The sequence below is a fragment of the Thalia democratica genome, chromosome 9 (assembly GCF_965202585.1).
Source record: "Thalia democratica chromosome 9, ktThaDemo2.hap1.1, whole genome shotgun sequence".
Lineage (NCBI taxonomy): Eukaryota > Metazoa > Chordata > Thaliacea > Salpida > Salpidae > Thalia > Thalia democratica.
The window spans coordinates 20206509-20219235 of NC_139173.1; the positions used below are offsets into that span (position 1 = coordinate 20206509).

General features: G+C 32.6%; 1 pseudogene across 1 annotated transcript; it reads left to right on the plus strand.

The window, feature by feature from the left end:
* Positions 1-460: 460 nt before the first annotated feature.
* Positions 461-12386, plus strand: LOC145844570 (multifunctional protein CAD pseudogene; annotated as a pseudogene). The gene is made up of 4 exons (XR_014370291.1): positions 461-523; positions 1201-1391; positions 4543-4741; positions 6512-12386. The product of XR_014370291.1 is annotated as a multifunctional protein CAD pseudogene (transcript).
* Positions 12387-12727: the final 341 nt, after the last annotated feature.

A 12727-nucleotide genomic window follows, 5' to 3' on the forward strand; every position in this document is an offset into this window, starting at 1 on the left:
TTTGTTTAAATCTAACCAATTTAGATCCTTTAATTAAATGAAAGCATTTTTTTACTTTATATTACTAAGATTAGTTACACTTCTGCTTATTATTTATTAATGCTGTTTATATCTATGTGTCTTTACATAACTTTAATCAATGTTGTAATTAATAAAATAAGTACTCAAATTTTTCTTTTTTTTCTTAATTATTATTTTTTAATTTTTAAACTATCACAATCTGCAATGTAGTTGTATTTTATTTGATTATCAAAAATATTTTCAGGTAATATAATTAATTAAAAGTGATATGAGATAAAAATTAATAACTTGTTATAAAATTTAACAAAAATTTGACATAATTGTTACTCTTAGCCAGTTTTTTCTTAAACAAATTAATTTATTTGATTTTCAAAGTTATCTTTTTTGACAAATCAAATAATAATCTTATTTTATTAGGAGTTACAGAAAGTTACCATTTCAAGTTGAACATTTCACAAAAGTTTTTCCCAACTAAAGATGTCAAATGCCATGATGAGTTTGTGTTAGTTTTTTTAAATTATTTAGTTATAAACATTTAAACTTAAAAATTTTTATACTTAATATTTATTAAAATATGGAATCTGGAAATAATTTTTATAAGTAGCTTTTACAGTCTGTTGAAAAAAAGCAAACAAAAATCACTAAAGTAACTGTGCCTTAACTAACAATTTCAAGATTCAACTAGATTGTAATATAAATTGAGATTTTTTAAAGTTTTTCTTAGTTTTCAAAAAAAAATTGAAAACTTTAGAATTTAGCATTTAAAACTGTGTATTATATGAGAATAAATCCTGCATACTGTATGCCTTAATAAGTATTAACACATAATCATTAGGCTAATGACCTTATATCTTAAAATTTGACATAAAAAGTTGATGTTTTAGTTTTTTAAGCTTTATTCCAACTTCACGTTTTTAAAGTAATTAATTGTTTAAAGTTACTTGTAACTTATTGTTTTAATTACTCATTGTTGTCATATTAGTCACCCACTTTTTCACCCACTCATTTTAACTTCAGCATATGTGACTGTTAGTTTATTTGAGCTTTGAACTTGCACAATTGCCTTTATAACTAAACTAACATTAACTAAAACAATTCTCTTAACTTTACTGAATCAATGTATACTGAAAATTAGATTCTAAGCCTTAGAACTTATTACTGAAAATGTTGTTATTTTAGGGAAATTTGACAAATTTAGAAAATTGCTTCCTTATCAAAATGAATAATCAAAAGCCTGCATGCATAGTACTTGAACATGGCACAGTTTATGAAGGTAAGCATTTTGGTGCAGATGTAGATGCTGATGGTGAAATTGTCTTTCAAACTGGAATGGTTGGATACCCTCAATCACTTACTGATCCTTCTTACAGGTATTATAACTTATGTTTTAGATTTGATTAAAAAGTTTTGTTTGTTTAAAGTAAATGTTTTTTTACCATAAAGCATTTTTTTTACCAATTACAGTCACCTCTTGCAAATCTACAAACTTGTTTGGTTATGCACTCTTGTTTAGTTAGGCATTTGGAATTCTAAAAAAATACAAATTATACTTAAAAAACCTCTACAAATCGAAAAAACAACAAAAACCACTCGTTTAGTTAGATGTCTTATCTAGTTACGCACTTTTTCTTTAAACACAATGTGCATAGATTAGCAATAGGTGAAAATACTTTGTCAAATTAGAAACAAGTTGTAATCTTCTTACCTTCCATATTTAAACATCTACAATGATAACATTTGTTAACAATAAAAAGTTCAAATTAAGTCAAAAATGTTTATATTTTTTTAAAAGTGTTATTTAAGTTGGTTTAGGATAAGGCAATAGGGGGTTAGTCAGTATTTTTTACAATTTGATCGTAAATTTTAAGTTTTTTAAGATTTTAAAGTAAGCTACAAGTTAATTTTTACATATTTAATAAATTCAAACTAGTTTTTAAGATATACTGGGTCAAAGTAGTTGAATACTATATGTTCTATTTATGAGGAGAAAACTAGAACAGCAAATAGATAGAAATCACTAAAAGTTAATTCCTCCTATATCTATTTCAATATTTACTTGAAACTTTCTTGAAATTTTCTTGAGTTATTTGAAAAAATTTGTAGCTACAAATATTAAAAAAAAAAAAATTTGACTAAAAAACTAAAGATTATTAAATTAAAATTTTAGGATAATCTTATTTTTCTTATAAAATTTAATTTTTAATTTTTATTTTAGTTTGTTACAACAGAATTTTTTGAATATTGCTATGAACGTTTCCTAAAAGTTTGAGGTAATTATCTCAAAAAATGCAGGAGGAGATAGGTTTTTGATGAGATAGTTTTTTTTTCCTTTTTTAGTTTGTACCTCCTATAAGAAAGCTATTGTACTCTCTGACTTTGACTGGCTAAAGCTCAAAAATAACTATGAGTTTTAGAAGTCTGTAAAAAGCAATTTCTAGCTTAGTTAAAACTTAACAAAATGAGATCAATATTTGAAAAAAGTTAACCACCCCTATATATGGCCTTAATTTGATAAATGTTAGTAAAAGTTTATAGGCTGGCTGTTTTAATTTAAATTGTTTTTATAATGGCTTAATGTATTTTCAAAAGTATCATGTTAAGTGTTCTTTTATATAAAAAGTTATTCTTTGGAAAAATAATATAAGAATTAAATAAATATTGTGACAACTGTTAAAAGTCTGATGTTTCTTAAAAAAAGTTGAAAACTTTGATTACTATTGTGTTTACATGTTTAATACATAGTAACAATATTATTTAAATTTAAAAGGGTGGCCACTAAACCTAGAATCCTTGAAAAACCTGGAATTTGAGAAATTTTGAAAAAATTCTGGAATTTTAAACAATTTTTACATGTTAAGTAGTAAAATTTTAATTTGACACAAAAAGTCTATTATATGTTTTGATTTTTAGAAAACCAATAAAGAGATCTCAACTACTAGAGGAGAAAAAATTAATTTATTCTTTCAGTGTCACCAGTGGCCACCCTGATTTTACATAAATAAAAAATTATAATTTATGGATTTAAACAGCATGAAATTTGGTAAAAGAAACAGGGTTGCCATAAAGCCTGGGAAAACCTGGAATTAGACAGTTTAGGCTAAAAAACCTGGTATTTTAGAAAATTTGAAAAAAATACCTGGAAAAACTTAAAATTTTAAACAAAAATCACTGAATAAAATTTGGAATTTAAAACAATTTTTTTCATTTTAAGTAGTGAAATTTTGATACAACCTAAAAATTTTATCATACATATATATTTTTTTAAATTAAAAACAGAATTAAAATAGCTTTACAGTATTTTAATTGTTGTTATGCTATTTAACACAGTTTTTTACCTTAAACTTAATTTTAAACAAAAATTGACCCAAAAACAAGTACTTTTAAAAACCTGGAAGAAATTTGAAAACCTTGAGAAAATTTGCCAAAAATCAGTTGCAACCCTGAAAGATTATAATAAAAGTTTGTCTGGAAATAAGAAACCTGATCAAAAAGTGATTGAGAAATTTTTGAGTGTGGTAGCAATCCTGTCTGATGTAATTTGTGTTTTTGGAACTAGGCTGACAAGGCATTGGGTATTTTCAAAGTTTTATCTTAAAAAATATATAAAACTTATTTGCCTTGTTACTATGTACAAGATTTATTGCAAATAAAGTTTTTACAACTTAAAAAAGTATGATTTTGGTATTTTAAAAACTTAAGGCCATAGGGGGGGGTCCGACTTTTTTTTTTACAAAAAATAACTTTGGCATTTATATGAAAGCTTTAAATACAAACTACAAGCCTGTTTTTATAGAATTCAAAAATATCATTTAACTTTTGAGATATTTTATTTTTTGTAAAAAGTTTCCGATACAAACATATGGACCGCAAATTTTTTGGGGTCAATTTTCTCGGAAATTTTAAAATTCACTAAAAATCTATCTCCTCCTTCATTTTTTGACCTTAAGACTTCAAATTTTTTAGGAAATGTTCCTTTTAATATTTTGAAGAATCTGAACGTTGGAATTTTTGAAATTTTGAAAAATAAAAATTTTATCCACAAAAAACTAAAAAAAAGTGTAGTTTTTTGACAATAATTTTTTTTTTACTTAAAATTAAAAAAATTCCTACAATAGATCTCTTTAAAGTTTAATGATACACATTCTGTAAAAATTTGAGAAAGATTACTCAAAAAATGAAGGAGGAGATAGATTTTTAGTGAAATAGTCTTTTTTCGCATTTTTAGTTTTCGCCTTCCATAAGGAACCTATTGAACGCCCTTTCTTTGATCGCTTATATCTCAAAAGTTACTTTGAATTTTTTTAAGCGGTTAAAAGTGTCTGATAGCTCAGATTAAATTCTACCAAATAAGATCAAGTTGTAAAAAACAAAGTGGACCCCCCCCTATGGCCTTAATGCTTTAATAAGCAAACAAATTTATCTTAGCTTTCTTATTTTACTATATCATAGTTGTGTAGGTTTTTATTAAACCTTAGATTTTAGTCTATAAGTATAAAACAAAATCCATAATTTATTTCTTAGAGGACAGCTATTAGTGCTTACTTACCCGCTGATAGGAAATTATGGTATTCCCAATGAAAGTCTGGACAACCATGGAATTTCACGCTGGTTCGAGTCTGATGCCATCCATGCCTCAGCTCTAATAGTAATGGAAAACTGTGAGTACCCTCAACACTGGTCGTCTAACAAAACATTGAGTGCATGGTTGACTGAACAAAATGTTAGTTGCCTGATATTTTTATTTAGTAGTTTTTTTTTTCAATATGGCATTTATAAAGTTTTATTATTGTTTTAGTTGAATAAGGTTAGAATACTCAACCTGAACAAAAACCTTTTATAACATTCTTTAAACATATATCAAATGTTTTTATTATCTATATTACATCAAACCTTATACTTCCGTTCTGATTTATCATAACTAGACTGTAACTTTTATAAAGTTCTCTAAACTAATAGGTTTCTAACAACAATAGGTATACATAATAAGTATTCAAGTTGTTGTGTCTTGTAATGTTATAACTATTTTTACAAAAAATAAAAATGAGCAGAACTCTATCAATTAATGTTGCATTAAAGCCAGTTTTAATGGTACTTACCTATTTTGGTATTTTTTGTTTTGTTTTGAAATCTAATTATTTACTAAAATTTTCATATTTAATGACATCACAATTTTAGCTTAAAGAAATCTGTGTAAACTTTTAAAACCATGTTATGCAATCTTGCACTTTTAGTTAATTAGGTATTAGTGGTAAGCAAAAATATTTAGTTAACGTTTTTAATTAAAATAAATGTAGATTAGATAAGGGTAAATTTATTATGACATTTGGGCAAGGAGTAAAAATTATAAACGAGGTGGTATTAAAAGTAAGAAAAAGTTTTTTTTAAAGTTGAAGTTAACATCACAAGTTACATTAAGTCAATTTTTAACTTTATTTATAGCTGATAAAATTTTGTTTAAATAGAAATACTTATTTTCATGATAATATAAAAAAACCTAAAAAAAGTTCTGTCATAGTATATCAACGGAAACAATTTTATAAAACAAGTCTGAAGTATATTTTTTATGTATACATATTGAAAGGTAAAAATTTAAATTACTTTCTGTTCAAAAACTTAAATGTGGTCCAACTCACTTAATTATTTTTACTATAGTGGTGTTATAAAATTACATAGAATCAAAGTTTACTTTTTATTACTGTAAATATTATTTACAGTTATTTTCACTACTTTTAAAGATTTATAGTTTTGATTTATAATTAATGTTTATATTATAAATTTTAAGATTTTTCTGAATATTTTTTCAATATATACTAGTTTGAGTTATTTCACACAGTAAAAATATTGTATCTAAATTTTTATACCAAAATAAAAGTAGTATAATGTGATATGTAATTTATAAAACTTTTTAAACTTCAATAGAAATTTTTCAAAATATTACATTTAACCCAAGTATAAGAGCTAAAGTATAAAATACAGGTAGTTTCTTAAATTTTTACTGTAAAGTTAAAATACAAATAGAAAACAGAATGCATAGATATATTTCTATTACCCATCACTTAATAGTCAACTCACCACTGAGGCTAGTTTAAAATACTTGTAAAACTGTGTCTGAATTAGGCTAGTTTGATTTTTCGCTAAATTTCAGGTTGATTTTTATCACTCTAAAAAAATTTTTTTTCTTTAAAACTATGTATTTTCTTTTAATTGTTATATTTTATTATAAAGTAATTCATTATTATCTTTTTGTTTTTTTAAGTGTTCAGGTATGATGACCAATAATTGTTTTCAGTTTTTGTATTACTATCTTTTCTTCAGTTTTCTCATAAACTTAGATTGACTCAGGCTAGTTATTGGTCATTAATACTTCTGTTTATTGCTTCAAGAATAGTAATCCTGTTATTGCTTTAGAGAAGTTTTAGAGGTTTCGAATCTTTTTTGCATAAAATTTATTTTTATACAGCTTATGATCAGCAAAATATTTTATTTTCAGGTGCCTGGAATTGAAGGAATTGACACGAGAGGGTTAACGAAGAAGATTCGTTCACACGGTACAATGCTGTGCAAGCTGTTGGTTGGAAAGACTGCCGAGCAAGTCCCTAAAAATCTCACCTTTGTCAATCCAAACCTGCGCAATCTGGTTGATGAAGTTTCCAACACAGAGATCAGAGTGTACAACCCTGAAGGAAAATATCACGTGGTAGCGGTTGACTGTGGAATGAAAAACAACCAGATCAGGTGCTTGGTCAGAAGAAACTTCAAAGTTACTGTTGTGCCCTTGTCTGTTGATTTTACCAAAATGGAATTTGATGGTTTGTTTTTGAGTAATGGTCCTGGTGATCCAACAATGTGTTCAACTACCATTAAGAACTTGCAAAATTACCTAAACGTTAAAAAAGGAGTGCCTTTGTTTGGTATTTGCTTAGGTCACCAGTTGCTAAGCTTGGCGTTAGAGTGCGAAACCTTCAAAATGAAGTTTGGTAACAGAGGCCACAATCAGCCATGCACCTTTGTCGGTACCAAGAGGTGTTTTATCACTTCTCAGAACCACGGTTTTGCTGTCAATCCTGAAACTCTACCTGACAATTGGGAGCCTTTGTTTGTGAACACAAATGATGATACAAATGAAGGAATTCTCCACACTTTTGAACCATACTTTAGTTGTCAGTTTCATCCCGAGCACACTGCTGGTCCAAGAGATTTGGAAATGATGTTCGATGTTTTCTATCGATTGGTTGAAGTTTACCAGCAATCAATTGCAGCTAAGCCATCTGTTAAAAAGTTGCTTTTTGAAGCGTTCAATGAAAATGTAGATGAAAAGAATGTTCCTTGCAAGCATGTTACACCAAAAAAAGTGTTGATTCTTGGTTCTGGAGGATTAAGTATTGGGCAAGCTGGTGAATTCGATTATTCTGGTACTCAGGCTATCAAAGCTTTGAAAGAAGAAGGTATAAGAACAGTTTTCATCAACCCTAACATTGCCACTGTACAAACATCCCGTGGTTTGGCTGATAAAATATATTTCTTGCCAATTACTCCCGAGTATGTGGAACAAGTTATTGACTGCGAGCGTCCAGATAGCATCTTGCTGACATTTGGCGGGCAAACTGCCTTGAATTGCGGATGTACTCTGAAACACAAAGATTACTCAAAGCTTATAATGTCCAAGTTCTTGGAACCCCAATCGCTTCCATTGATATGACAGAAGACAGAAAAGCTTTTGCTGAACAAATGGAACCAATTGGATAGAGGGTAGCACCAAGTGGTTGCGCTGAAAACTTAGATGAGGCTCTTAAGGTTGTAGAAAAACTTGGTTATCCTGTACTAGTTAGAGCTGCTTATGCACTAGGAGGTCTAGGATCAGGATTCGCTGATGATGATGCACAGTTTAGAAGTTTAATCCAGTCAGCGTTCGCGCATTCTAGCCAGGTTATCATTGACAAATCTCTTAAAGGGTGGAAAGAAGTTGAGTATGAAGTTGTCAGAAATGCTTATGACAACTGCATTACAGTTTGCAACATGGAAAACGTTGATCCGCTCGGAATTCACACTGGAGAATCAATTGTTGTTGCACCAAGTCAAACTTTGACAGATGATGATTACAACATGCTGCGAACAACCGCTATCAATTGCATTCGTCATCTGGGTGTTGTAGGTGAGTGTAACATTCAATATGCACTTAATCCCGACTCAAAAGAGTTTTATGTAATTGAAGTAAACGCCAGATTATCAAGAAGTTCAGCTCTTGCAAGTAAGGCAACTGGGTATCCTCTTGCTTATATTGCTGCAAAGCTTGCACTAGGTAAACCATTACCAGAGTTGAAGAACACTGTAACTGGTTGTACAACTGCAAATTTTGAACCAAGTCTTGATTATTGTGTAGTAAAGATTCCAAGATGGGATCTTAAAAAGTTTTCCAGAGTCAACACAAAAATTGGCAGCAGTATGAAAAGTGTTGGAGAGGTTATGGCAATAGGTAGAAGGTTTGAAGAAGCATTTCAAAAGGCTTTAAGAATGGTTGATGAATCTACTAATGGGTTTTGCCATGACAAAGAGGTGCTAGATGAGGAAATATTAAAAACACCTACTGATAAACGAATGTTTGTGTTAGCTGCTGCTCTATATAAGGGCTATACTATTGAACAACTCTACAGTTTAACCAAAATCGATCAGTGGTTTTTAAACAAATTCAAACGTATCATTGATATGACTAAAACCCTAGAAAAAGTTGGTTCAAACAACCTTACTATTTCGAAAGATCAAATGAGACTTTCTAAGCAGCTTGGTTTTTCAGATAAACAGATTGCCAAGTTAATCACAAGTACTGAACTAGTTGTTAGATCCCAAAGGAAGCAATATAATATCACAAGCTCAGTAAGACAAATAGATACAGTTGCGGCGGAATGGCCTGCTACTACAAACTATTTGTATTTGACTTACGACTCTGACTCCAAGTCTTATAACGATTTGGAGTTTAATGGCAACTATGTAATTGTGCTCGGTTCTGGAACATACAGAATTGGCTGCAGCGTTGAATTTGATTGGTGTGCCGTTCAATGCGTGACAGAGCTAGGAAGACTCGGCTACAAAACGATTATGGTCAATTGCAATCCTGAAACTGTCAGTACTGATTATGATCAGTGTGAGCGCTTGTATTTCGAAGAACTGTCATTTGAAACAGTACTGGATATTTGTGAAATGGAGAAACCATTAGGAGTTATTGTAAGCATGGGTGGACAGCTGCCAAACAACATTGCCATGGCTTTGCATCGCCAAAACGTAAATGTACTCGGAACATCACCTGAGTCTATTGACAATGCTGAAAATCGATTCAAATTTTCAAGAATGTTAGACCACATCAATATATCTCAACCAAGATGGAAAGAGCTCACCAACATGAATGAAGTGCAAGCGTTTTGTGAAAAAGTAAATTATATTTGCCTGGTCAGACCTTCATACGTGTTGAGCGGAGCTGCTATGTCAGTCATTCGTTCAAAAGAAGACTTGACTGAATACTTGTGCGATTCAACCACAATATCAAAAGAGTATCCGGTGGTTATTTCAAAGTTTATTCTGGAAGCCAAAGAGATAGACGTGGATGCTGTTGCTTATCACGGCAAGGTTGTCCGCATGGTGGTGTCAGAGCACGTTGAAAACGCGGGAATCCACTCGGGTGATGCCACTCTCGTGACACCTCCGCAAGATATGAACAAAGAAACTATGAGCAAAATCAATCACATAGTTCATGCGATCGCTGAGCAGCTGCAAGTCAGCGGATTGCAAAAGACAACGAGCTAAAAGTTATTGAGTGCAATGTAAGAACTTCAAGGTCGTTCCCTTTTGTTTCAAAAACATTAGATTGTAACTTAGTAGCTGTTGCGACTCGTGCTATAATGAGTCTTCCACTTGGCGTTCCAATGTTGGACGACCCTAATATTTCATACGGCCCGTCTGTTTCAGCTAACCAAAAAGTTGGGATTAAAGTTCCTCTTTTTTCGTTTTCCAGGTTGAAAGGAGCTGATGTTATACTTGGAGTCGAGATGGCTTCTACTGGTGAAGTTGCTTGTTTTGGAAAAACGAGGTACGAAGCTTACATAAAAGCTTTACTTAGCACTGGTTTTAAGCTTCCCAATAAGGACATACTCGTTTCAATAGGGTCGTACAAACACAAGCACGAATTTTTACCTGCCGTCAGAACGCTGGAAAGTCTTGGTTACAAACTATACGGTACATTAGGAACTGCTGACTTTTACACTGTTCACGGTTTAAGTATGAAGCCGTTGCCTTGGCCGTCAGATGATGGCAACAAGTCAAAGGGAGATTCCTCAAAAACAGAACTTTCCATTATGGACTATTTGAAAGACAACGCGTTCGGTTTGATCATTAACCTTCCAATGAGGAGCGGTGGTAGTTCAGGCAGCGGAAGCTCAGCTAAAGTTCATTCGGTAAGATCCAGAGAGACGAGAGGTTACAAGTTCAGGAGGCTTGCCATTGATCTTTCCATACCGCTGATAACCGACGTTAAATGCGCAAAACTGTTTGTTCAAGCTTTGTGCAAAGTCGATTGCAAGCTTCCAGCCTTGCACCCTCATATTGACTGTATCTCGTCGCAGAGGTTGATAAAGTTGCCAGGATTGATCGACGTTCACGTCCATGTTCGAGAGCCGGGTGCAACTCACAAGGAAGACTGGACAACTTGCACTGAAGCCGCGCTCGCTGGAGGAATCACAACGATATTCGCAATGCCCAACACGAACCCGGCTGTCACCTCCGGGTGATGGTCAAAACATCCGCAACGTTTCTGCCGAATCAGCATTCGTCGAAACCGCATTGGATATCAAAGCGGGTGGCGATTTCGTAGCGGAAACCGAGGTGAAGCCCAAGTTCAGCTTGGAGAAGAGCTCCAGCATGCTTCCAAGCGAGCCTCTCAAGGTTCAAGCTCCCATGCTCAAGCCAGTTTCTAAGTACGCTAAAATTTTTGACGCCGACGGTTTCTCGCAAGAAGCGCTGGCGGTGAACCAGTCCTACAACCTGCAGTTCGCTTTGCACGGCAAGCACGTGCTGAGCAGCGCCATGTTCAGCAAAGGCCACCTGCACAACCTGTTCAACCTGGCGCACCACTTCAAAACCAACGTGACCGGCGGCAAGCCCTCCGACCTGCTGAAGGGAAAAGTGCTGGCGACAATTTTCTACGAGGCTTCCACCAGGACGGTATGCTCGTTCCAGTCGGCCATGCAGAGGCTGGGAGGGTCGGTCATCGCCGTCAACGAGAAGTACTCGACCGTGCACTCGCTGGCCAAGCTCCTGTGCCTGTACCGCGTCAGCCTCAGGTACGTGTCGCCGCCCGAGCTGGCCATGCCGCAGGAGGTGGTCGACTACGTGGCGGAGAGGAACATCCCGCAGACGGTGTACGGATCGATCGAGGAGGCGCTGCAGGACACCGACGTGCTGTACATGACCAGGATCCAGAAGGAGAGGTTCGCGTCGGGGGAGGAATACGAGGCGGTGGCGATAAACCAGTTTATCATCACGCCCCAGCTCATGACCAGGGCCAAGGCGAAGATGGTGGTCATGCACCCGCTGCCCAGGATCTCGAAATTCACGGCTCGGTGGACAGCGACCCGAGGGCGGCCTACTTCAGGCAGGCCGAGTACGGCATGTACGTGAGAATGGCCCTGCTCTACATGGTGCTCACCAAACCGTAACAATATTTTGCAATTTATCTCGCGTATTGCCTCGCTATTACAGTTCTGAAACTACCTTTAAGTACAGTAAACTGCCAACTAGGTACGTACTTTGAACACAGCATAAAAGTGCATATACAACCGGCAGTCCGTATCTAGAAAATTTTGGTCTCTTATTAGCTATATTAAGCATAATAAAAACATATTAAAAGCCACAACAGTTTACAAATGAAAGCAAAAACCCATAAACAATATTTTTCATCATAAAAACAAAACGTATTTGTTGAAAGTTTGTTAGAATCGTTGAGTATTTATTTAACATACTTATTTATACGTGAGTATTTAATTATTTTTATATTGAAACCACAAGTTTTTTAATTTACCTTTTATTTCATTATACTTTTAAAGTTTGCATGGTAAACCTAATTATGTAATTATTAATTTTAAATAGATGGTTATTTTTAAAAACGTTGGTCAAACATTTGCTCGTGTTTATTCTAAAACTTTAGTTTAGGGATCTAATAAAAAAAAAGCAACAAAAATGTCTTCTAAACCGAAAGGACAAGCTACACTAACAAACATTTTTCAAAAGCATCTATTTTAAATAAATCTCAATTTTCATTAATATCGCTTTTTTATACAGTTTTTACGGTTATGTTTGAATTATTGGGTATGAAAGTGTCAATTGCAATATTTTCTAATTTCATTAATGTCACTTGTTTGTACGCTTTTTACATTTATGATACAATCATTGGATATGTAAACTTTAACTTCACTGTTCATTGTTTATCTTTATGTAAATTTTGTATGACTTTTTAAGTATTTTTATTCATATGTGATAATTATTAAGTATGCAGATTTAAATTACACTGTTCGTTATTTTCTTCAAATAAATAAACTACATGGTTTTTTGTAAATTTAAATATTAGATTTGATATACAGTTTGTGGGTTCATAACTTATTTTATGGCTCCTTTGGTTTGAACTTATTTTAATTTACGAATTTTTTTAAATGTAAAACTTTTG